At 37.0% G+C, this 5,621-nt stretch overlaps 1 protein-coding gene, 1 non-coding gene and 1 pseudogene across 2 annotated transcripts in view; all 3 read right to left on the reverse strand.

The window, feature by feature from the left end:
- The window catches only part of FNDC3A (fibronectin type III domain containing 3A), a 223,333-nt gene that overhangs the window by 132,891 nt on the left and 84,821 nt on the right, over nucleotides 1-5,621 (reverse strand). The window lies entirely within an intron of this gene.
- LOC115869358 lies at nucleotides 2,502-2,661 on the reverse strand. The gene has a single exon (XR_004046142.1). It is a non-coding gene; the product is annotated as a U1 spliceosomal RNA (small nuclear RNA).
- LOC115869352 overlaps nucleotides 4,954-5,621 on the reverse strand; it is a 20,526-nt pseudogene continuing 19,858 nt past the window's right edge.

Here is a 5,621-nt window from a genome sequence, read left to right on the forward strand (position 1 = left end):
GGCATCAAAGAACAAAAAATCATATCATTGTGTGCTCACCTCTCTGATACAATCACTGAAGACAATGGGTACATAAGCAAATGTGGCGAAGAAAGCTGATAGTGCCCGGCTATCAAAAGATATAGCATCTGGGGTCTTAAAGGCTTGAAGATAAACAAGTGGTCATCTAGCTGAGGAGCAACAAAGCCCACATGGAAGAAGCATACCAGCCTGTGTGATCATGAGGAGTCGATGGGATCAGGTATCAGGCATCTAAGACTCAGAATAAAATCATACCCAAGGTGAATGGGGGAGGGGCATAGAGTGGAAACACAATGCCCATCTGTAGACAATTGGACAGTCCCTCACAGAGGGGTTATAGGGAAGAGATGAGCTAGTCAGGGTGCAGTAAAGCACTGATGAAACATACAACTTTCTTCTAGCTCTTTGGTGCTTGCTTCCCCCACTATCCTGACCTCAATTCTACCTTACAAATTGGATTAGACCAGAGCATGCACACTGCTAAGAGCCCAAAACACAGGGAATCCAGAAGAGATAAACCCCTCAGAGCCAACAAGGAGAGTAGAGATACCAGGAGGATTAGTGGAGGTGGGGGAGAGGAACCTATCACAAAGTTCAACCTAGACCCTCCCTCCCAGGGAGACAAATAACGGAAAAGTGGGTGAGGGGCGATGGAGGATGATGTACTATATGGAAAAAATAATCTATAACTTATCAAGGGTTTGTGAGGGAGAGTGGGGGGAAGAAATAGGGAGCTGATATCAGGGGTTCACGTGGAAGAGAATGCTTTGAAAATGATGATGGCAGCATATGTACAAATGTGCTTGACACATTGGAGGAATGTATGGATTGTGATAAGAAATAAAAGAGTCCCCAATAAAGGTATATTTTAAAAATTATGTTACTGGGAAAGAAATCTTTTTCATAAAACTCTACAGCAGAAAAAGATATCACTGGAATGAAAAGAGAAAAAGAAAAAAAAAAAAGAAAAGCACAAGGGAGCACAGATATCAGAGATGAGCAAGACTGATACAGGAACACCTTTATATCAGTATAGAGTGCAGAAAAAGTGAGAGCTGCATGAGACCCGAGGTTCATTCTTTTGGAAAAAAACTACTGGTATTCAAACGTCACTCATTTTACCAAGTCATTCAACAAAAGGTTTCCTTTTAAATTAAACTCTCCTAGTTTCAGTTAAACACTTAAAACTTACTTTGCAAGAAGTAACCTCTTAAAATAAGGCAAATACAAACATGTATTTACAATAAAAAGTATGGGGCCAAGATAACACCTTAGACTCTAAACTACAAAAAATAAGTGTCAAGATTTAGCTACCCACGCTTTTAACTATACAGCAAACTTAAATGCCAAGGAGCAATCATTTGCAAGCATTTGTTCACTGATTAAGGTAATACCTACTATTTAATTTGCAACTTCCACTAATTACTGCCAACAGCTAACTTTGGTCTTAATTTCTTTTGTTTCTAAGGTAGCACACAACTCTTTAATTTCCTATTTCCATTTTATGTCACTACTGCTAGTCTTAATTTCTGCATCTGCTACAATGAGTATGAGAAAAACAAAACGACCTCACATCTGCCCCACAAATCATTACAGTATCTTATGAGAAGACGTACACTAGGCAAAAGGGAAGACATCTTAAAATTATTTTGGGTCTTTAAATATATTTGAAGCCCCGGTGCTTTGAAGGGTGGTTAAGAGTTCGAAACCACCAGCTGCTCCGTGGGAGAAAATGAAACTTTCTATTTTTGTAAGGAGCTACAGTCTTGGAAACCCACAAGGGTGCTATGAGTCAGAAATGACTTGATGGCAGTGATTTCCTCTTTTCCTCCTTTTTTTAAGTAAACACATGAGGTTTACCAAAGGTGTGCAAACCAGCATCTTTCCCTTAACATGAATCTTAGGGGAAAGTCTTTTGAATATAATTACTCATAAGTTGCCAAGATGGCCACCAGAAAAACCAGGATCTTATTTAATGCTCAAAAAAAGTATTACTACTCTTAAGTCCTAGAGGATTCAGTAAAAGGTTAATGCTAATATTTTTAATTTTTTAATAGGAAACTGGGGTAGTATGGCAGACATTACCAAAATTAAACTTTTTCAATTTAAGAATTTTAAATTGTGTTTCTACAAAACTCTTTAACAAGGTAAATCGTTTCTCTGAGGGATATTTATCTATTATGTACATAATGATACAATATTTAATGATACATAATTTTTTAAAATGTTCACTTATAATTTGGAAAAATAATCTACACAATTATTGAAAAAAGAGAAAGAGAGTATGTCAACAGATAGCATAAATTTTGCAGATACAATTTTAATTATTTTCTGCTCTCTACCTCAGAGGGGATAAAATTTGCATTCTTTCTTGTGAAGTTATTTTAGGTTTGAGGGCAAAACAATTCACATTTCTACTTCTGAAATTCAGCACACGTGTTAGCAGAGAAAGATCAATCTAGGTTTTTGTTTTTTTCTTTTTTGAGCGTGAACGCAGTCCCCCACTACCACAAATCATGCAGTCGAGTTTCCCACATTTGGGGAAATCGCAGGGGCCAGCACATCCGGAGTGCAATGGATAAGCCTCGCCCTGGGAAAACCCCTTTCGTGATGATGGTATCTCCCCTGCCAGGTAAGTATAGGTTTTTGTTTTTTAAAGGAAATATATTTTCTAGAGTTATGAATTAATTCCCTTAATTATGCCAAAATTACATTTAAAAAAATCTACCTTAAATGCCTAATCCTTTGCCTGCTTCCATATCCAAGACTAATGTACTTGCTTCTCGTTCCAGGGAACTAATTTTTAAAGAGTAATGATAAAAGGAAAAATTCTTTTGAGACTTGTAGCCTGGAATAATAATTGATAATAATATACTATTAGCAAGCTCATCGTTGAAGCCTTTTAATTCCATACTCAAAGAACTGTTAAGATGACTGAATGCATTAACACTGGTGAAGTGCTTAGGACCATTACCCAAACCAGCAGCCACGGAGTTGATTACAAGTCTTGGCGACCCCAAGTGGAGCGGAGGACTGCACAGCACGGGGCATGCTCGGTTCTTTTCAGTTGAGTGTCCCAGTGGTCAGTCACTTCCCTTTCACTTCCGGTGTGTGCCTTATCTAACCCTCTCCAGTGTAAAATTTTATTTGAGCCCTGCTGACATTTCCCTATGAGCAATAGAGCTGCTGATTCACTGGAAACAATTGAGAACCGAGCCGATGAACAAAGAATTTCTTCCGCAGGAAATTCTACTCATCCTTCATGATTCTGACCCCTCTGTCAAGCAGAGGCTGACAGTCTCCTCTAGGGCTCACACACGGTATCTGGTACATGCTTCTACTGTAAAAGCAAAGGGCTGCATTCCATTGTTTTTGACTCACAGGCTTTGTTTATGTTTATCTACACCATCATTTCCTTATGAAACGAACTCGTATGGTTTAAACCAAATGAAACCATAATCAACTGAATTGCCTGTAAATGACTGTTAGCTAAATTTATAACTTTGCATTTGCTTAGTACAGCCAAAGTTTTAAATACAGAAAGCACAAGAGTAAACCATGTACAATATAGAAGCTATTTGATCTGGGCAATTTAGAAGGGGAACTTTCAGGAAGTCTGAGGCACAATTCCAAGAGAGTTCTTGTGCAACCGACAGTAAATATAGCAAAAAAAAAATAAGGCATAAAAATACCCAGGGACAAGTTCATTGTAAAAATACTATTAAAATAGTTCCATTTTAATAGTATTTTAAGTTTTCATCTTTAAATCAATTGAGAAAACACTCATTAAAAAATAAAGAAAATAATATTATTTTGTTTGGTCTACTAGAATACCCTAAAATGTTTTTTTTCATTTAAACGGCAGCAGACATTAGTGTCAAAGAATCTTAAATTAAAAAAAAAATCAACATCCAATGCAGAAAGTCCCGAAGCAGATTGCTGATTTCCCCTAATTTACTTACGTTGCATCATCATGGAAGATACTGTTAAGAGAAGCCTCTATTTTTAAACAAGATAAAATGGAGCCTATGACCAGATTATAACTTAGAGAAATAAACTCTGAAAGCATTTTAAGCCACAAGTAACTGTAAATGAACAAGAACAATACTGGTTTTCTGGTTACATCATAAGCAAATAACTCACACTTGCATCATTACCCAACCATATCAATAGATCAACTGTTAGACCATGCTTCTTTTTTGCCCAAAATACGTCTGTGAGAGAACAGTACCACATTTCTCCTTCTACTACTCACAAAATAATTTTACAGTAAAAGTGGTGGTGTAAAAAAGTAAAGGTGAGTAAAAGACAATGATTCTGAAGAGCCTTTAGTATAGAGGATGTCAAAATACAGATGTTTCTGGTTGAATATTTTACCAATTAGTTTGCGTTTTAGAGATTGTCTTAGACATAAACTCACATAAACAGGATAAGTTATTTTCTCCAGGTTAAAATAAATTGCCTTGGACTCCACCTTTAAATTTCAGCAAGCCTCATACTGCTTAGTCAACAGATTTGATAGAGTTGGAAATAAAACAATTAACATTAGGAAACAGAAGAACACACTGTTACAGCTGAGATGGTTTTAAAGCAAATGACTTTAAAAAAATGAATGCTAAATACAGCACTCGATTTTGTGGCATTATGGCTTAAAATGCTATTTATTTTCAATCCGCAAGTAAACATAGTTGTCTTGTTCTGAAAAGCAATTAAAGGCATGCACCTCTACTCGCAAATTCAGCACTTTTGATCAAGCCATCAACTTCTTTAAAAATATGCTTCTTGTACTATACTGAATTTTTTTTTTAAGATGTAGATTTTAATACGTTATTTCTTTTTTGAACTTGAACAGGAACCAGAATGAGACGATCCCTAAGATGACCTATGGTGCCTGGGTAACGTAGTGGTGTTCTGTAAGGATTAGACCTGTGCTCAGGGTTGTTTAGTGTTTTCACCAATCACCTGGCTTTCGGGTGACCGTGATCTTGTCTATTTTTACGATCACCAGAAGAAGCTCTTGAACGATTTCTTTTTCTGTTCCTCTTGCGAGAAGATGATGAACTTGAAAATAAGATCTTTTTCTTGGGGCAGAAGAGGCCCTGTGGGACCTGGATCTGGATCTTGATATTGACTCACAAGATCTTGAATGTTATCGGGAACTGGAGAACCTGGACCTTGAACTTGAGGGGGAGGATGTGCATGATGAAGATGGTGAATGGGAAGATTGAGACTTTGAGCGACTTCTTCTATTGGATTTCTCTTTATTACTATCTTCTTCTTCCCTGGCACCAAGATATTTTGGCGGATCGGCATGATCTTCATCTACATCCTCATCTAATTTATATTTAGAAAGCTCTTCATCCTCATCCTCCTCTTCTCCCTCAGATACTGTATCTTCAGTTTCCTTTAAAGTAGATGCAGGACCAACAGCCTTCCCTCTACATATTTTTCTTTTTATCATATTCATCATGTTCACCACCAGATCCTTTTCTCTTTCTATATACTCAACATTTTCTCTTTCACTAAAACCTCCACCATAGCCTGTGCTTTCTTCTAATTTAGTACATTCTGGAGTATTACACATGTTACACGCCGATCTT

The sequence above is a fragment of the Echinops telfairi genome, unplaced genomic scaffold, assembly GCF_000313985.2.
Source record: "Echinops telfairi isolate 266 unplaced genomic scaffold, ASM31398v2 ScPeMD7_24;HRSCAF=84, whole genome shotgun sequence".
Lineage (NCBI taxonomy): Eukaryota > Metazoa > Chordata > Mammalia > Afrosoricida > Tenrecidae > Echinops > Echinops telfairi.